General features: G+C 51.5%; 1 pseudogene; it reads left to right on the forward strand.

Moving 5' to 3' along the window:
* Positions 1-18,315: 18,315 nt before the first annotated feature.
* Positions 18,316-19,794, forward strand: LOC124992825 (nuclear receptor corepressor 1-like; annotated as a pseudogene).
* The last annotated feature ends 1,120 nt before the right edge of the window (positions 19,795-20,914 follow it).

Here is a 20,914-nt window from a genome sequence, read left to right on the forward strand (position 1 = left end):
CTGGAGAGGGAGACATCAGCCTCAGCCTAGGTATCATCCCCAAGGTCACTCCCATTGGATGGAGGAGTGCCAGAAGTCGGATGGAAAGACAGACATGGGTCCCGGCCTAAAGAAACATGAGCGAAGGTCTTGCCCCGAGGTCAGTACCTGAGAATCCCAGGCACATCCTTTGGAGGTGACTGCAGTATCTTCTTCTGAACAGGTAGAGTCTGGGGACCCAAGAAAATCCTCTCAGTGAGCTGGGCTGGCACCACCCTCTCCTGCTGCCCCTTTGTGCAGAGGATGTAGTCACAGGTGGGTGCAGTAAGCTGCCCGTAGCAGTGAGACAGTGAGGCTGCTTCTGTGCCCAGCAGTGCCTTCATGGCAGGTCCTGCACTGAGGCTGGGGACACCAGGATAGGCGGAGGCAGAGGACCAGCCCTGCCCAGGGCCCCCAGCACAGGGAGGAGGCTGTTTAGGTCATTCAGCAATGATCACGAACCTTGGCTGCCAAGTCCTGCTGCTGGAGTGCTTTGGAGTGGCCCTATCCTGTGCGTGTTTTGGGTAACCTGTGTCCTTTGGCTACTTTCTTCTGGCAGGAATTTCTTTTTTAATTAAATCAGAGGCTCTGTCACTGTCATTGAAAATGTCCTAGCTCAAAGAGTTCTTTATTCTCATTTTAAAATCGACTGTTTTAACAGTTCGTGATCATTGCTGATGGTCTCTGGGGCATTAGCTTTCTTGGGTTATGTCTACACCGTGTCTGAAAATCTTGGAAAATCATCAAGTGAAAAAGCTCTGGACTGGGATCCAGTCATGCCAAATGTTCTGAGGGTGACAGACACCTGGATCATCACCAGCACGCAGACAGATGTGCCACAAAGCCCGGGATCTTTACCTTAAGTGGTGCGTGGATGCCGACAAGACTCCAAAGTTAGATCTGATTCGTTTGCCCGGTTTTCCCATCATGGAAAGATCGCAATGAAGCACAATTGCTGAATGACCTAAACAGCCTCCTCCCTGTGCCATCATCTGGGAGGCTGAGGCAGGAGGATCGAGGTGCAAGGCCAGTCTGGGTAACTTAGTGAGACCCTGCCTCATAAAACAAAGAACAATAACCAAAAAAAGGCTGGAGTGTGGCTCAGTGGTGGAGCATCCCTGGGTTCAATCCCTAGTAGCACCAGCCAGCAGAGATGGGGCTCAGATGAGGCTGAAGTCTTCAGTCCCACGGCCAGACGCCGACCTAAGGGGCAGGGTTAGGTGGGGGGACAACGGATGTGGGCCTTCAGGACAACAATCTCATCAGCTTTGTCCCTGATCTGCCAAATTAAATGTCACAGTAATGTGCAAATAGGCGTGAAACTGCTGGCAAGGATGGCTTCAATCCCGGTACTGCATTTACAGGCTTGGAACTGGTTTGAAGGCCTGAAAGAACTCAGAACTGGGAAGTTCAGAGTCGGAACTGGGAGGAAATTTAGAGAACTTTAGGACCTAATTCATGAACCCCTAGAGGAGGGAACCACGTTCTGGGAGGAGGGACTGGGGCAGGGTCCCCGAATGGCGAGGGACCGGGGCAGGCCCAGGGGACAGTCCACACTTGAGGAGGGGCCTGAAAGCTTGACGAGGCAGGGCACAGGGGGCAGAGACCACTTGCCCGCTCTGCTGTCGTATGGGCAGAGAGAGCAATAACCTCCGTCCCAAGGCCCGAGGTGTGCAGCTGGCCACACCAATAAACCGGTGCAGCTCGGTCTAACAACGCATTGGAACCCTTGAGCTGAGAACCGCCCTTGTCCACTCTGGGCGTGTGAAGGAGCTGTCTTCAGGAAGGGGCAGCGACAGGATCCCAGAGCCCAGGTGCACAGGAGCTGGGCTGCAAGCCTCGGCCTCCAGGGCTCTTCTCTGGGAAGCCCCAGATGCCAGTCCCAGCCGGGCAGGGCAAGCACCCAGCTCTGAGGCAAGGGCAGGTGTGCTGGGGACACATCCAGGGACACCTGGGGAGAGAGCCTGCATGGCTCTTCCCAGTGGTTCTGCCCAGAATACTGTGAAATTGGCAGTCCCCATAAATGTCTTCCCGGGAGGACCAATTCGTGAGCATCACAGAGTCCCACAATCCTTCAGCTTTTGGATTTTACAGACGGGCACACTTTTAAATAAATCCAGGCAGTCACTGGTGACTTCCTATCTTGCCAAGTAAGGGTGATTTTAAACATATGTCCATCATAAAAGAAGGCTCATTTAACCACTGACCCTTTCTAAAATCTCACTCAGGGCCAGTGGGGAATTTGTTGTGGGCATCCACAAAGAGCCCTCAGAGAGCATTTGGAAACCATGCTCTTACCCCATCAGGAAAGGCCTCTGCGGACACGAATATCTACTCAGAACTTCTACTTTGGCAGGAAACAGATGCCAAGTGAGAGATTTTAAGGAAGGGACAACTGGAGAGGTGTGGGCAGAGCTGAAGAGACAAGACAGAAGTGACCTGAGCACAGTAGGAAGCTGGCACCATCCCACCTGAGGGCCGTCCAGGGAGGAGCACCACCCAGGAGAGCTGAGGCCAGGCAGCAGGGCCACCTGCAGGCCCCGGGCCAGTGGGGACCCAGACCCTTCCAGGAGGTGCCATCCAGAAAAGAGAAGAGCAGGGAAGGTACGGACCCTCCTGTCCTCATGCACGCTGTCCCCATGCTGGACAGCTGAGAGCTGGAGGCAAGGAAGCCTGGTGAGATGACCAGCCTGAGTCAGCCTCCCTGACCAATGCAGAGCAGAGGAGAAGGTGGCAGGAGGAAGTGGTGGGGTGGAGAAAGGCAGACACAGGCCCCTCCTTCCAGAATAATTACGGGCGTTGTTACGGTTTTGAATACCTGCAGTTGTTGGAAACTTAAACCCTACGTATGTGCCAAATAGCAAAGGTAGACACGAGAATCTTCTCCTAGCTTCCCGCTCTCATCTCACTCTTTTCTCTCTCCTTTTTCTGTTGAAGTTTTCAATGCACAAATTAAATCCTTGATACACATCTGCTTGGTTCTCTAAAACTTTCTCATCCTGAATATATTTGGGACTTTTAACCATTTAGTTTCAATAGTTGTATGCTCACTTTGCCTTCTAGATTTTGTTCTTAAATCATATAATCTGGGGAAGTTTTATTTTAAAACTGAACTTGATTTTAGCTACTTCTAAGGAAGAGGGAGGTCACATGATTTTTTGGATCAGTTGAAAACTAAATTCTAAAACCATAACAGAGGTTGGTAGGAGAGTAAGAAAGGAGACACTCAGCCGTCAGAGCCTTTATCAGCTGTTCTTGCAGATCAAAGGCAAGTCCCTTTCTCTTGGCACACAAGGGTGTCCCTTGGAATTGAAGCAGAGACCCAGGTCACAGAGAAGGAGGGCAAGATGACTCCACATAAGAACAGGAAGAAACCACTCTCCAGAGGGGCTCGCGGGGCAGGAACAGAGGAAGGAGAGGCTGGAAGCTGAGCAAAAGAGGACAGGCAAGGAGCCTGGCGCCAGTGTGGAGCAGGGGCCACTGGGGTGGGGACAAAGGGCTGGGGGTGGTCAGAGAAGCTGATGCGGTGGTTCTAGTCGGTGGTGTGGTGCTTCCTCCACACACACTTCCAGGCCTGACAGGGGTGATCCCAGGGAAGATCAGAGCAGAGCTCCCCTCGTGGCTCAGCGTGAAGCCAAGGGCAGTAGCGGGGAGGAGGGCCTGGTGTCTCCAAGAACCAGACGTGCAGACAAGGGAGCCTGGGAGGAGAGGACGGAGCCCCGGGGAGCCTGGGCTTCCCTCAGAGAGGCAGGCGGCAGAGGCCAGCCTCACCTACACCTCAGGACAGAGTCGTCGTGCTGAGCCTCAGACTTAAGCACCGAGTTCCAGAAAGTTACCGAGAGGGACCTGCTGCTGGTTGCCCCTTGTGATTCCACTTGGCACCTTTATGGACCTGAGGGAAGAGCTGAATTCGCGGGTCAGGTGTTCAGCGTCCTGCAGGGCTCATGCTGGGGGTCCACGCGCTCACTCGGTATTTATATTTGCAGGAAATTAGCCTCAAAACCCGTCAAGCCCGGTGGTCTTGCCTGGCAGGAAGCAGGTGGGGCTTCACTGCAGCAGGACCCACGCCTGCAGCAGAGCTGGGTCTAAGCCCCTGCTGCTCCCCAAGGGCACCGTCCCTTCCCGACTCCCCTTCCAGCAGCAGCGTCAGACTGTGGCTGAGTTTGAGAGTCTTAGTGACTCACTCAAGATTTAAACAAACCCCTCCAACCTCAGTGCCTGCCTGTCAAATGTCGGTATTTGAAATCACATATAGAATTTGATTTTGAGCAACAGATGCAATGGGAATGGTTTGATAGAGGGGCCCAGCGATGGCAGCCAGAGTCTTGCTCCAACGTCGAAGGTTGGTGGCTATTGGGAAGCCCCTGGCCTTTCCGGGCCTCAGTGCCCCCATCCTTGCGTGGACAGGTGAAGTATTTTGGCTTTCCAGGACTCTGTGAGGAAAGGCAGCTGGTGTCTAAATAACCCCATGGGTCACTTGATGATCTCTCCCTCTGCCTTCATCGTGGGCTCACTCCTCCAGGTCGCCAGCCCCGACGGCAGAGCCCCAAGGGCAGCACCTGCCCCTCTGGGGACGTCATGGTGGAGTCACAGGCTGTCTCTTCCTCTTCGTTTCCGCTTCATCCATTCATCACATCCAGGACCAACACAAGCCTGGCAAACTCTGGCCTCGGCCCTAGCCAGGCCATGGCTCCCCAGACAGTGGAAGGTAGTGATGGACTTAAGTCTGGAGCCCAGGAGAAGGCACGCACAATGGTTACGTTCCCAGCACCCTGAGGGCCTCAGGAAGCCTCCATGAGGAAAGGTTGTTGAAGTGGGTCCTTCAGGGATGAGTAGGAGCCTGCCAGGCAGGCAGGGCATACCTGTGCACGGGCTCCGGTGGGCATGCCGTTGGTACATTTGGGCAACGGCAGCAAGTCCCGTAGGAGTGGCCCACGATGAAGTAGGGAAAGCAATGTGAGGCACAGTGCTGGACAGAGCAGCCCTGTGTGTCGCTGACCGAGGCCGTTCACGATCCATGAATACCTGTTGCCCCTCCTTAAATAAACGAATGGCACGTTTTACCTGAGCCAAAGATTGAGATCCTTGTGGGTCTTTCTGGCAGCCCGGTGCAGCCCTCGACTGAGTTCCGCGCCCGAGACTGTGAATGATGAGGCCACTTGCGTCATTTGCCCGAGACAGCCTGGTGTGTGTTCTGCCCCTTCCCACTGGCCAGAGGACGGAAGGAGTGGGAGCAGCTGCTAAACCTGGGGACACTGGAGTTGCCTGCTGGCCTGGACCTCTGGATGTCACCGGACCACAAACCCCATCCTGTCCCGACCTCTGCCAGCAAGTCTTTTTCTTCACAGCGCTGACGGATAACGAACACCACCACTCTGGAGTCTTCCCTTCCCACACGCATCAGTCGGGGCAGGAGTGACCTCCTCGGCCTGCGTGGGTGAAGGAAGGGCTGAGGAGGAGGGCAGGATGGGGACCAGATGGTGACACTCCATGACTGGCTGCTCTCTGCCTAACCACAGTCTTGTCCTCACAAGGGCTCTTGGCGACGGTGCTGTTCCTCACTCTGTGGGCGAGGCACCCAGCACGGGTCCCAGGTCCCCGGTGGGGGCGGGGCCATCACCCGCCTGCCCGGCTTCTGCTCCGAGTTGGGCTTGGACTACTTTCCCTGCTCCTTACTGCTGCCAGCCACCTGCTTGCACACTCTGAATCCCAAGTGCGGGCCCTGGACACCTGCATGGCTGTCTCCAAGCGCCCTCCCCTACTGGCCTCCATCAGATCGACCCTGCTTCCTTTCCACATCTAACACATCCCAGTCAGAAGTTTGAAACCGAATCCACTGGCGGATGCTCTGTGGAGCCAGAGGCTGTCTGTATGGCTCTCGGCCATCATTAGCTGGTTTGGACCGGCGCCAGCATGGGACAGCATTACGACTCTCTCTTGCTGCTCCTTGCTTGCGTGGTGGATGGTGCAGCTGAGGCCTTGTTCCATGCAGTGCCGTAACATTGAGGTATGAAGTCTTGTCATTGTTCAGCATGAGCACTGGATGACGGGTGGAGTGTGGAAGTCAGCCTGTCCTCCCGTGGCAGTGTGTTCATCTGGGGCCCTTGGTCTCCATGCACGATGGTATCTTGCTTCTCTCCAGCTCCTCATAGATCTGCTGGAAATTCCGTGTTTATCATGGCATGTTATGCCCTACAGAACTGCAGGAAGCAGTCAAGGTAAGCAGCATCTCCACCCGCAGGAGAAGAGGGCTCAAGCTGCCAGTGGCTTGTCTGGGTTCCCAAGGCTGGTGGCATCCGAGAGCTGAGAGAAGGCCCTGCTCCCCCCCCCCCCCCCATGAAGACTTCCCTTTACAACGACCACATGAGAGCACGGTGAAAGGCGGCAAGGTCAGACAGCAAAGAGACAAAATCTTGTGTTTTCTGGGTTTCCACTTCCACGCATCCGTCCTCTTCAAAAACCTCACATAGTTCTAAAAAAAAAGCCATCTTTCCTAAAGAAGTAAAGGCACCTGTGATACCCGCAGGGTGCTCCGTGGGTCTGAAAGCGCTTTTCAGATGAAAAGGAGGCCGCTCAGGCTCCTAGAGCCGGTTCATAAGGAAGAAGTTCAGCAGCTGGCGTGGGCTACCTGGGGCTGAGCCCAACAGGAGAATTGGGTTGTCACGTCAATCAGTTCATGAACTTCTGAAAGGTAACTCGGCTGGGCCTGCAGGTAGAGCCCTTGCCTGGTGTGTGTGTGGTCCCTGATCCTTCCCCGGCATCAGGGAAGAGCCCACCTCCTTGAGCACATGGGTCCCTGGGACCTGCAGTCACAGGTCTCGATGGTCAGTGGTGACAGCTGAGAAGCTGCAGGACACCCATGCCCAGCTCCGACACAGCCAACCCTTGGATTTCCACTGTCTGGGGCACCCGGTGCTCCGCCAGGGCCCGTGGGACCACCAGGGCGGCAGATGGAAGCAGGACCAGCGCTTCGCCACAGGAGCATCGGGGAACCCCCACTCCAGGTTCCCACAGGTGGGTGCCAGGAACCCAGCCACGCCCTGAAGAGGCTGCCGGTCCACACAGCAGAAGGGCCTCCGCTCTGGCACCCCACTCCCATCTCCTCCTCTCTGCCCCTGTGTGTTCTGACTGTTCCTCCTCCTCTCCTCTCCTCACCTTCTCTCCTTCCCTCATAAAATCCCTTACTGCCTTCCTCATGGTTAGCTAAGAAGTGAGCACAAGCCACGCATAAAGTTCCTCGTGAACACGGAAAGCGGCAGTGGGCACAAGGCATGACAACGTGGGAGCAGGTGCCAGGGGCTGCCGCACAGAAGGGCGACTCTAGGTAAGAACAGACCGTGAGCGTCCAAAGCGCTCCGAGAGAGGGCGTTCGGTGTTCTCACCATTCGATGATGAAGCTTGCAGGACGTAGATACCCTTAGCCTGATTTGACTATTGCACAGTACATACGGGTATCAGCACCCCAGCGGGTCCCTTAAGTATGTACCATGATCATGTGTCCATTTTTAAATGTTTTAAAAATTCATTGTGAATTATTTCTGATAGAAATGACTAGTACCACTTTTAGAATCAAAACTCTGCAAGCATTAAAATTGCAACCCATAAAATCTATCAACTAAAAATTAGAGAAAATATGAAATAGTCTTGAGAAAATCTGGTTAGGAAAACACTGACTCAAGAAAATCACCCTCGGTAGAAATAATGGCCGTCAGGAAAAAACTTAGGGCCAAAGCTATCGTCCTGCTTTAAAAACGACTTAGGAAGACAAAAATAAATGCTCACATAAACCTTCAGTGAAGAGGATGGATTCTGGTGAAAGTAGTTTTGGTAAAATAAAAATGAAAATGGAAAAATGTCAGAAACCATGACGTGCGCCCTGTTGAGAGTTCATCTAGAGCTGAGCTGGCGTGGTGGTCGGCTCCAGGAGGCCTTCCCTGAGCCGAGTATCTGCTGGTGCCGTTCTGACTTGGTGCTTGTAGTGACAATGTCCTCAGAGTCCACACACAGGTCAGCACAGTCGATGCTACTGCTCCTCCACGTGGACCTGGGGAGCCAAACTCACCAGGTTTTCTCAGCCAGGAAAAGCTTTTCTCTGCACTGTAGTTTTCATCTCTTTCCGATGAACATATTGGAATAAATTTCTCTTATTTATCCTATTGTATTGTTTATCCAGGTAAGTACTCTTCCAAGGTAGTATGGATGTAAAGAGATCAGAAATAAGCTCCGGGAGAATCCCTTCTGGTCACATGACATGAAGACTGAGATAATCCATCATATAAATCACAGAGTTGAAGCCCTGAAAACACTTTGTCACTTAGACAAAGAACAAAAAATTTACCTTCTAAAGTGAGACAAAAACCTCCATTTCTCATTTCTGAGGTTCTGCAAGATAGAATATGAGACACTGTGGAATCTATTGAATAGCCAAGTTTAGGGTAAAATCTTCTAAATTTTATTTTTCTATGTTTTATACTGTTGGCCAGAGAGAATATTTAAATTCTCTCAATTCACTTACATTCACTTAATGTTGAACTACACTCTTCGTTCCCAGCAATCACAGGATAAAAGGCTCTCAGATACAACTCACAGTTGCTAATGAGATGATCAGCATAAAAGTGAGCTAATTAATCAGTAGGTTTATGAATTTACTTTGTTTCGAGTCTGTTCTCTAATTTCAGCGTGATTTCATTTACAACATTAAACATTGTAAGGATTCTCCTGTTGGAAGTCATTTTCCTAATTACCACTTCTTGTTCCAAGATTGTCATGAGCCACGGGCTGACCCTGGGAGTTTCTTGACAGCCCTCCAGGGAGCATGCAGGCTGGCCCAAGTCTCTGTCCTGCAGTGGTCTGTGCAGAGCAGCCCACAGATCTGCCCCGGAAGACCATGGTCTTGGTTTAGACAACTGGCCAAACCTACTATTCCCAGACTGAATGAGTTTTAAATCACCAGAAAGGGAGGGTTGGTTTGTTCATTACACATCATATTCAAAATTATAACATCACTTCCTAACTCACAAGTGTGCACAGTTTTATTTATTAACATATAACAGAGAAACGAAGTTAATGAGCAAATGTGGCCATTTGGACCATTTTTGTGTAGATACATCATATAAAACAAAGCATTCAAACAAAAACTCAGGTTCCTGGTGCAATTGTGACAGGAGGGAAGGCTCAGAGGCCACGGAGACTCTGCTTCTCCCTGGGTTTGGCCATGGTGGCCTTCACACAGTGATGGAGAAGACCGTGCGACTGAGGCAAGGCCTTAGGTATATTGTACATACGGGCTCTCACTAGGCCCTAGGGGTAGGCCCAGCGGTCTGCGTGCACGGGAGAGGGGACTGCGCCCTCCGAGGTCACATGGCCTGCCTGCGTTCATACCCAGCCGTGTTCAGACCTCTCAGTGCAGCCCAGCGTGGATCACAGGGTTTGGTGGAGGAGGATGGCAGGCAGGAATCTAAGCCCCTCTTCTGCGGCACAGAGACCTCAGGCACACGAGTTCTGGGAGGTGGAAGGCAACCCCCGCCATTCTCCGACCGGGCAACAGTGCCTCTTTTCCCACAATGGACTTCAATCTCACGCTATTCCCTTTCTATTTGACAATTAAATGGCTGTTGGGAGGTTGTTGTCCCTTAAGAGTTCCTGGTAAGCGTCCTCCTTGCACTTTCCTCATCTCTTTAAACTTCACCTCGTGCTGTTCTCCCCGTTCTGGGAGGATGGGGCCCTCACCCGCTCCTCCTGGTTCATCCCTTCCCAGTCTGACCCGTCTCTGAAGAGAACCAGGTCTGGAGAGGCAATGTGCGGTTTAACCTGCTTGTTTGAGTGAACAGGTGAGGAGAGAGCTTACCATTAAGACAAGTTTCTGTTGGTTTAAGGGGAAGCTATGCATTTAACCCCTAAAACTCAATTGAAAAGGCTTTTATCATCTGTTGGTTTCTTGGACATTAAGAAGAGCCAGACATTGTGCCAGGTGCTGGGGACCTGGTGCAACACAGCAGGACAGACCCTCCAGGGGTTCACAGGACCTGGGAGACTCCTCAGGAAGACAGATGTGAGAATTAAGCTCAACAGGAGCCGAGGTGGTGTTCCATCAAGGGTGAAAGAGAAGTGTCAGCTCCCCTTGTTGTGGTCAGAAAAAGCTTCACCAAGGTGCAATGATTCCCTGAGTCTCAAAGGAACAGTTTCCAGAGCAGCACAAGAGGGTGCAGGTGGGGCGTGGCAGGCAGGGGTCCAGAGGCACCAAGACCCCAGGCTTAAAGCCACAGGGCCTGTGCGGGGTTTCACCGGGTCCAGGTAGTGTTGGCAGCGTGGGGAAGCGTGTTCAGGGAGGGCAGTCTGAAGGGGCCCGGCCCAGCACACAGGCGGTGGGACACCCAAAGTATGTGCTTCCCGGGGCGGAGGAAAGTCAGCAGGATAACAAGAAGGGTGCAGTTGCATTGGCTGCTGCTCGGACGGGACAGGATGGGACAGGAGGAGAGAAGAGAGAAGCCTGTGTTAGCTGAAAGACGTGGAGGCTGTGCAGTCCCTGGTTGGATGCAGGTGACCTCGCTGCCTTCAGCCCAAAACCTCTTGCAGGGCACATGCAGCAGGCAGAGCCGTGGGGAGTTGTGGGGCAGAGAGGAAGGGCTAAAGGTGACAGACTGAGGGAGGGAGGGGCCTGGAGCTCCAGGACCAGACATGGTGCCGTGTGCAGGGGCGAAGCTCAGGAGCGTCTGTCTCGGGTCAACAGGGCTGCGGTGAGGGCAGCCTGCCCTCCAGTAGACGGTTCAGCAGTGGGACAGGCTCGGCCGGCTGCAGCAGCAAGAGACCCAAACCTCAGGGCTCAGGTGACCCCCAGGCTTCTTACTCCTGCTCTAGGCCCTGGCAGGTTGGCTGGGACTCTGCCCTACTGTCACTGACCTCCTGAACTTGGGCTGATGAAGAAGCCAGCAGCTAGGGCTAGCTGTCCAATAGCATGGTCCCCAGACACTTGCATTTTCATTAAAATTCATTAAAATTCAACACAACTAACAGTTAAAGTTCTCGGTTGTGCTGGACACATTCAAGTACCCATGCCACGTGTGCCCAGTGGCTGCTCTGCCTACAGATGAAGACACCTCCACACCACAGAAAGTTCCACTGGACGTGCTGAGCCAGAGCGCTGGGTTGGGGTCCTTGCACGCACAAGTAAAGGTCACAGGGGCCCCTACAGTGCAGTCCTTCCCTGTGCCAGGAAACAGATCCTGCAGCTTTGGTGGCATCCACTCGAGACTCAAAGGAGCTCCCCACGCCCCCTTTCCATTAACATGGCCCAGGACGTGGGCAGGGAAAGAAGAGCTCGTGGTTTAGATATGAAAGAGTGAACGGGAGCCGGGGCTGGGGCTCAGTGGTGGAGCGCTTGCCTAGCACATGTGAGGCACTGGGTTTGAGCCTCAGCACCACATAAACATATGAATAAATGAAATAAAAAGTTATTACGTCCATCTACAACTAAAATTAAGTGAGTGGAAACAAGTAATTCAGTGTTTTTTCTCTAGGATGTCACGAGTAAGCCTGGGAGCTCAAATTAAATTTTTAAAAATAGCAATTAACTAACAGCCTTGAAGTGTCCCTGAGATCCTCCACATTATGTGCCTTGTGTCCTCTTCCAGCGACGCTGTGTAGCGGTACCACAATCCTCACTCTAGGTATGAGGACCCTGAGGCTTAGAATGGTCTAGGGATTTGCCCGACAGATTCTGCCGGACCCCAAAGCTTTATTCAGAGATGGACACACTATTTCCCAGGCCTTTCATTTTTGCCTTTCAGTTCCATAATATCACGCAAATTCTAGCTTCTAATTCCACAGCGTTGACTGCACTCATCCCTCTGAATCCTGTGAGGAAGTGGAATCCATGGTTTGCCATGCTAAGAGGAGGTGCGGGCGGGCCTAGGAGGAGACGAGGTGCTAATGGTTTCACGGGTTACTCCAGAGCTGGCCTGCTAGAAGGCCAGTCTGGCCAGGCTCTCACGCTGCCTTGCGACTCTGCCAGAAAGAAGCCATCACCAGATGCGGCCCCTCAACCTTGGACCAGGACCATGAGCCAAAATAAACCTCTTCCCTTATAACTTAGCCAGCCCGAGTTGTTGCATAACTAGCAACGGGAAATGGACGGAGATAGGTCTGAGAGAGGCTGGGTGGGTGTTTTTGTCTGCTGTGAGCACACAGGTAGGAAGTGGCATCTGTGGAAACACGTACACATGCGTGTCCTTGAAATCCACATGTGTGTGGCTGAGCCCCTCAGAAGCCCTGGAACTCTCTGGGCGTGGACTTGTGTGAGGAGCTCCGTTGTGATGGGGTGGTGCTTGCTGTGCAGACCCTTCTCGTTCTACCTGTCTCTCAGCTGACCCTGTGCCAGCTCTCCACCTTCTCAGATGCAGAGCTGGCAGTCCTGGTCCACGTGGATGTGGGGGCCTGCCGCCCCAAGGCTGGCCAGGAGCCTGATCCTACGCCCCTTGCCTCCTGGGCTCTACTCGGGTGAGGGCTGTGTCATATTCTGGGACCTGCGGTGGCATAGTCCTGTGGCAGGCCAGCCTGGCTCTGCTCTCCCCTCCTCCCTCTTCAGCGGGTAAACAGCGCCGTTTCAGCAATTTTAAAGGCAATTTCCAATAAAATATGCATGTGGATTTACTTCAGGGCTGGTAGACTGGGCTGTAAATTCATACCAGGTCAACCATGGAAAGCCCTTCAGTAAAAAGGAAGAAATAAAATCCAGTAACTAGAGTTTCCATCAGCATTTATCTTTCAATGAAAAAACCGTGAATATACATTTTCTTCTTCTTTTTTTTTAATGGAAAAAAAAAAAAAAACATGAAGAGCAACAGCTGGAGCATCTCAGGAGACTGTGACACCTGGACAGGGGGAGTCCTCCGTGTCGCCCGCCATTCCCCCAGGGCCATGCCTCAGCTGCAGATGGAAGCCTGGCCCCATTCACCTCCTGGGCGTTTGAGGGCCAGGTGGGTCTCCTGCTGCTGGCGGCAGCTCAGCATGAGCCGAGTCCCAGACAGATGCGCTGAGTCGCCTGTGGCCCTGGACCAGCAGAGTCCTGGAACCCCAGCTCCTTTTCTTTCCAGGAACTCTTCCATCCCCTGAGTGGGTACCCTCTGGCCTCAGCCAAACGGAGGCTGCAGATTGCTTCAGACTTTTTATTTGCCAAGAATTTATTGGAGCCCATAAAACAAATTTCTATAGCTGGGGACACTGCCCCTTTTGTTTGTTGTTATTGTTGCTTTTAATCTAGGCCACCGTCCAAAAGTTTGCAGCATGAGTGAACTGCGTCCCTCTGCTTTCTAGTTTTATCTGGCCTGGAAAAAGCAAACACACAGCGGTGCTTTGTGTAACACTGCACAGCAGCGGTTGCTGTGTCTGGTGTTGGCTTGATCACCCGCCAAGTGAAATCTTAAAGGAGGGCAGGACTAAAATGCTGGGTCCGTGATGTTGAATCGGTTCTTACGAAGCGGTAAGAGCACTGAAGAACGCCAACTTACCGTGCTCGCCACGCGCGTCTGGGTAAGCACAGGACGGTGCCCCATGTTACTAGGGCTGTGCTGATCAGGCCACTCACAGTGGGTCGCAGAAGGCGGGAGGTGGGTGAGCCCGGGCCCTGTCTCGGCTCCAACCCCTCACCCTGGTGGTATGGGACATAATCCTGCAGTCCAGCACCTGCCAGGAAGGTGCTGTAGGATCTGTGGCAGAAACTTGTTGATGTCACCGCTATTCAAATTCAGTCCAGATTCCACCGAGTGGTCCGTATCTACCAGAGCTTTTGTTTTACTTCAAAATAGGGAACAGGCAACAGAGAGGGCAAGAAAAGTGGCACAGACAGGCACCCTTTCTCCCATGGCCTGGCAGGTGGCTTCAAAGGTTTAATTTTTCTGGAAACCATGACATGCGGACAGCCCAGCTTCAACTAGGGACAGGGAAGCGGTGGTGTTCCTTTGAGTGCTGTGGTAGCTGAGGAGATGCACAGTAAAAGTGACAGCAACTATGTCCCTTCTCTCCCTCCACGCCCAGACGCCGCAAGTGAACGCCCTGTATCCTGGGAAACTGCACTTTGCAAGACATTGAGCAGGGACCGCTGAGGCAGGGACATTGTGCTGCTCAGATCTGTCCTCACCTGGCCCAGTGTTGGCAGCTGGCCTGTGACCATGGGTGTGGTGCCCTTGCAGATCGGCCAGCAGTGCCAGGAAGGAGCAGGACCAAAGCCTCCCTTCCTTGATTAGCTTCAGGCATTAGCACATTCCTCAAAGGAAGAGATGCAAATAGCCAGCAAGTGAAAAAACGTTCAGCATCGTAGGCACTCAGGGAAATGCAAATCAAAACTCCACCAGGAGCTCATCGCACACCAGTCAGAATGGCAGCCATGGAGAACACAAACAATAATAAATGCTGGAGAGGATGTGGAGAGAAGGGGCACTCTTACACTGTTGGCAGGATTGTAAATTAGTACAACCACTATGGAAATCAGTTTGGAGGCCCCTCAAAAAGCTAGGCATGGAGCCACCATAGGACCCAGCGATACCAGTCCTCAGTATTTATCTTGAAGAATGAAAGTCATTATACTGCAGTGATACATGCATGCACGTGTTTATAGCAGCACAATTCACAATAGCCAAATTATGGAACTAGCCTAGGTATTCATCAGTGGATGAATGGATAAAGAAAATGTGGTGTGTCTACACAAAGGAGCTTTATTTGGCCATAAGGAAGAATGAAATTATGTCATTTGCAGGAAAATGGATGGAACTAGAGACCATCACGTTAAGTGGAATAAGCCCGATTCAGAAGGTCAAAGGTAGTACGTTTTCTCTTATATGTGGAAGCTAGAGAGGAAATGGAAAAGAAAGGTGGCGGGAGGCTCATGAGAATCAAAGGGAGATCAGTGGAGGAAAGGGATCACAGGAGGGCGGGGGAGGGAAAAGGGAAATGCCAGGAGTGACATTGAATTATATTGTTACACTGTGTGCAAGTGTGAACATCTCACCATTGTGTACGACTACAATGCACAGTGTGGAGATTCCTCAGAAAACTGGGAACGGACCCACCATTTGACCCAGCTATCCCACTCCTCAGTTTATGCTCTAAGGATTTTAAATCGGCATGCTACAGTAACACAGCCACATCAATGTTCACAGCAGCTCAACTCACAGTAGCTAGACTGTGGAACCAACCTTCAACAAATGAATGGATAAAGAAAATGTATATGTGTGTGTGTGTGTGTGTGTGTGTGTGTGTGTGGACACACACACACAATGGAATATTACTCAGTTTTAAAGAATGATGAAATTATGGTATTTGCCAGTAAATGGATGGAGTTGGAGAATATCATGCTAAGCGAAATAAACCAAACCCAAAAATCCAAAGACCAAATGTTTTCTCTGATATGTGGATGCTAATTCACAATGTTGGGGGACTAGAGAAGAATAGAGTTACTTTAGGTGGAGGGGAGTGAAGAGAGGGGAAGGGGCGTAGGGGTAGGAAGGATAGGAGAGTGAAACAGACACTATTATCTCATGTACATATATGACCGCATGACCAATGTGATCCTACAATATGTACAATTAGAAAAATAAGAACTTATACTCCATTTAGGTATGATTAATCAAAATGCACAAATGCATTCTACTGTCATTTATAACTAATTAGAACAATTAAAAATTTTAAAAATTATATGTGTAAAGAGAATCCTTGCAATATTTAACATTTCATTGATTTTGCTATGTTAATAAAGAAACTACATATCCTATTAAAAATGTGAAGGAAAAAAAGTAAAAGAAACAAGAAATAATTATTCTTTTCCTAGCAATACTTATACTACCTAATCAAAGAATTGGCCGGGCAATCAGATTATACCTGCAGTTGGCATCTCAGGCATAGTGATCCCAACTATGAACCAGTTCACATGGAGGAAACCATAGCTCTGTGCATTACATGTACACATGTGTGTGTTCACATGTGCACATGCATGTGAATCAGCTGTGTTGTGCTAGTGTGCTTGTGAGTGCATTCAGCTGTGCTTGTGGTGGCGTGGCCTGGGAGGCTGGCTCAGTCTGCAGCCTCTGCTAGAAAGGCCCTGAGTCACAGCAGACCTCCCCTGGCCCCTTGAATGATCTTCAGGCATTAGGAATGACACACATGAAGCTACGCAGACTTTTAAACACTCATGACGCTTTAAAAGTAAAATTCGAAACTGGATTCGCACTGTGGAAATATTGTGAAAAAGTAAACGTCTAGGGAATCCTGAGAGGATGCACGAAGAGAGAGGAAAGCCTGCGTCTGGCACCGGGGACCCATGTTTGTTTAGGGTGCCACGTTGAGGAACACAGAGGGGAAGGCAAAGCGTCACTCCTCCCTGCTGGCCGCTATTCCTGCCTGTCTCCAGGAAACACCAGTGGCCAGGTGCCATCTGCAAAGTGCTTGGGCAGTTTGGAAGGTCTGGGGTCAAAGTTTCCTGCAGAGGGAATACAGTGTACCCCGGGAAGCCCCCGGCACATAGTCAGCTCTGCCTTGACTTTGAAGAATCCGCAAGCTGCCCTCACCCCTTTCACACAGGGCAGGACAACTCTGGAGTGCTTGGCTAGGACCAGAAGCCTTGCCCCCACCCCTCCGCCTTCCCGGCCCATGTCCAGCCCTCTGGATGTAGCAGGGCAGGCTGCTCCTAATGCCTCTAGTGTAACGAGCCAAGAGCAGCACCTGCCGCCCCGACACCCGCCTCAAAGGCATCTGGTCAGGCAACACATGCAGCGTGCTCTCCTAAGAAGTGGTTACCATAAGGACTGCTGCCTACTGACCAGCCTCAGCTAAGCCTTGGACTTATCACACTTGGCCACAGAATGACCTTGTAAAAGGCACTCCAGGCTCCTAAGCCAGAAGAAGAACCAGAGAGTTGAAGAGCAGTCAGCTGGTAAAGGAACCCAAAGTGCACCAACCTCTGACTCCAGAGCCACCCCCGAGGGACTGACCCTGCCAGTCCAGGGCCATGCCACGAGGGACCCCGCCTGCCAGGGGCTTCTCGGTTTTCACAACACAGAAGTCCACCGAACTTTCCCTGGACTGGCAAGTGATTTCTTTTAACTCTCAGAAGTAAAATAAGAACCGTGGGCACAGGACACTGCAGACAGAATTTAGACACTCCCAGGGCAAAGGAGGCTTCTATCCAAGACCGAAGCCTCTGGAGATGCAGATGTGCAGGGCCCAGGCAGAGAACAAGATGTCCGAGGAAGCGCAGCAGCAGCTGGCAAGAGAGGCCTGCGCTTCACTGAAAATCCACGGACTGCGGACTCACTTGAGGCCAGTCCACAGGAGGAAGGCAGGGCACAGCTCCAGGCAGTCAGGGAGAAAGCTTGCACATCTTCTAAAACTGTCATCCAGAGGAGCAGGGCTTCAGAGGGACAGGGGTGGCTGCGCACCTGAGGGGCTGGCTCTAAATAGCACCTCCAGTGGGCCCAGCTTAAATCACAGCTTCCCTCCTGCGAGGCTGACCCTCCGGCGCCCTCACCCTGGAAGGAAAGTCAACAGTGCCCTTGAACCAGCTCCTCATCATTGGCTTTGGAATGAAAGGAGGCACTGCAGGAGAGGAGGCGGCAGGTCGGGGAGGCGGAAGGTGGGGAAGGTGTCCTCCACCCCACCGAGCACCGAGGCTGGTCACAGGGCAGCAGGGCTCCTCAGGACCATGTGACCAGAGCAGGCTTGGGGCTGGGGAGACCAGGTCTCCATCTTTAACCTGCCACTTCCCAATCTGCAACCTTAGACCTGCATTTCCTCGCCTGTAAGACGAGGCCTTAGTTCTGCCTCCTGGGCTGCAGAGAGGCGTGCCCAGCATGCAGTCTGCAGTGCCTGGGCAGAAGAAGCACTGGCTCAAGGCAGGTCTCCTTCCTCTTCCCTTCTCAGAATCACCCTTCCCTCCCAGGAGACCTGTTTGGACCAGCCAGACTATCTAGTGCCAAGTTCAGGAACCCAACTTAATTCCCAGAACAACACTACAAGGCTGCATTCAAGAAGGAAGGCACCCAGAGGAAGCACTTAGGACATCTGCTGCCAGCCTCGAGTGATTGGATTGTGGAGACTCGCTCATGCCTGCAGAGTAGAGGGATTGGACGAAGGAAGAGCACCAGGGCTTCTCAAGTACCTGTACCACAATGTCTAGCATCCGGTCAAAGATTACCATGCATGCCAGCAACTAGGAGCAAGAGAATGGGCAGTGGAGCTGCAGCCAGGGAGTGCAAGTCCCAGAATCTCCAGACACAGACTTTGAAATAGCAGGACGCTTAGATTCAGCAAATGCGTAACCAGGAGGTAGCCAAGCAGCAGCAACAGCTGGGGTGAGCTCCTCCCACGCTCCACAGGCTGCTGGCGGCTTCTGGGAAACATGACCATTTATTGGACATGATCTCAGAGCCTGTGAGGACTTCTTTACTGATGACATCAAGGTTAGGCTACCCTCCCAATCAAGGAGCATTCGGCAGAGAACAGTTGCTGTTCTCCCCACTCGGTCCACATGCATTTCCCAGCACCCTCCACCTGCAGGAGTGGGTCCCCAACTCAACAACTCTGGCAGCAGCAACTGGGAAGACATCCTTCCTCACCTCAGAATTCCACCTGGACTCTGACACTCGAGAGAGAAGAACCAGATGTGAACAGTTTTACCCAGGCTGGCCCCGGTGGAACTTGATTCACGGGAATCCAAGTGGCCATATCTGCTGCCAGTTGCCGATTCCCATTTTCTGTGTGTCCATGTGGCCATTTCTCCTTTGGTGTTCACGCTGCCGGGAGGACTGAGGTCTTTTGCAGATGCCAAGAAGGATCCAGTATTTGGAGGCTAAGGCGAAGCTCCATCCTTCGCCATCTCTGGGCAACCTTGTGGAGATGATCAAAATGCTTCACTTTCAAAGCTTTCGAAAGAAGAGTTCAACACCAGGATGTACCGTGCAGCTCCGGAAACTGCAAAAGCACAACAGCAGATCCTCCAACAGAGAAAGAAACAACCGCTGGAAGAAGCAGTCGCTAATCCTCCAGAAGCCAAGAAGACTGCCCTCTTCTCCTGTGTCGCAGAAGCACCACAGAATGGTCCAAATGATTTATAATGAGAGTCAGAAAAGAGATGAAGCAGCTCATAAAATTCTCGAAAGCCTTGGCCCAAACATTGAACTTCCACTCTATAACCACCATCAGATACGAAGGTGTGCCGTGAGAGGACCAAGACAAAGCAGGTGACGAGGGAAAACTCACTTTATAAAAGAAGAAATCATCCAAGAAACAAAGGTAACAACAAACCCGCCAGCATTATGATGAGCCCAGGGAGACCTGAGAGAAAGAAATGGACCGAAGAGAGAGCATCCTCAGAAGAAGGCCAGACAGCAAAGCAAGGGTGTGCTGGGCTCGGAGCCTGCAGAAGCCAACACACAGAGAACAGCAGGAAAGCTCTTGGCGAGCTGGGCAGAGTAGAGCAGGCCTCGCGGCCTCCAGCGCCAGGAGCAAGCCTGAGGTTTCCGAAATTACAGACGGTCTCTCTGAGCAGAGTCAGGAGAAAAACTAATACGGCCGCCCTGGGACCCCATTTGTGGTGTCTGATGGGTCAAGTTCATTAACACGAATGGCTGACAGAGGACCTCATGGAGGCTTACAAAGAGGCAGTTGGTGAAGATTTGGACCAACCACGAGAAGGAGGTCCTGAAGCACACGTTTATCCAGTATCTGAAAAGCTCTGGACTAATCGCATCCCACCTGGAAAGGAAGATTGTGTTTTGTATCACCATTTAGCCAAGGAAAAGAAGAATCACAGAGCCCTCGTAATTAAGGGAATGCAGTGGCAGAAGTCAGCAAGTTGCCTGAGCCTCACTAGAAGAAAAAGTGGAAGAAAAGGAAGAAGATATTGAAGAAGAAGAAGGAGGAGGAGGAGGAGGAGGAGGGAGAAAAAAGAAAACAAAAGAAAAAAGAAAGATGAAAGAGGACTCTTAAGAAAATACCAAGGAAAAGGACAAGAGGGACCCCACAACAGAAGAAGCAGAAGAGACAGCAGGGCAGACCCTGGGGTCTGAGGACTGCCAACAGTCAAGGCCACCAGAAGGGAAGGGCCAAATCACCAGGTCCAAGGCAGATGACTGCAGCTGCCACAGAAGAGCCCCACCACCGCTGCCCCTCCACCAGGCCCAGGTCCACAGAGCATGGACAGACAGAGGAACGGACGCTAACGAATTTGAACTTGGGTTAAGTTTTCTGGTTATCGGCCACTAAGAGCCAGGCATGTGACTTGCACCTGTAATCCCAGATGCTCGGGAGGCTGAGGCAGGAGGATGGCAAGTTCAAAGTCAGCCGGGCAACTTGGGGAGACACTGACTCAAAATAAATAAAAATAAAACAGGACAGGGTTGTAGCTCAGTGGTAGAACACCCCTGCGTTCAATCCCCAGTACTTCAAAAATAGAACAAAATAAATCAACCACTAAAGAAATTGCACTGTGATTTAGAGGAAGGACTCGAAGTTCACAGCCAGCCAGACTAAAGTCTGGAGTCCTGTCTGTGTTTCTTGGGTAGCCACGTTGTCTTCATCTTACTCTGGAACTTTCTACCATCCCTTTTTCTGTCATTGCTTATCAATGTGGTATAATTTGAAATTCAACTAAAATTTCTATTAGGGTCAATGTTCGTAGTTGATTTTAAGAAAGATTCATTCTTTTGCTGTTTAAATATTCACCTTCTGGTTCTAAAGAGAAATGGTTGCATTCCCTCTGACCTTTCAGAGACACATTTCTGTTTTATTTTCTATTTAGCAGATGATGAATGATACATCTTAGTCTCATGGGTAAGGTAACTTGACCAAAACCAAACAGTTTAAAGTGAAAAAAAATAAAAGATGCAGAGCAAGATGTAGAACCTCATTA

This window comes from Sciurus carolinensis, chromosome 9 (genome assembly GCF_902686445.1).
Source record: "Sciurus carolinensis chromosome 9, mSciCar1.2, whole genome shotgun sequence".
NCBI classification, from domain to species: Eukaryota; Metazoa; Chordata; class Mammalia; order Rodentia; family Sciuridae; genus Sciurus; species Sciurus carolinensis.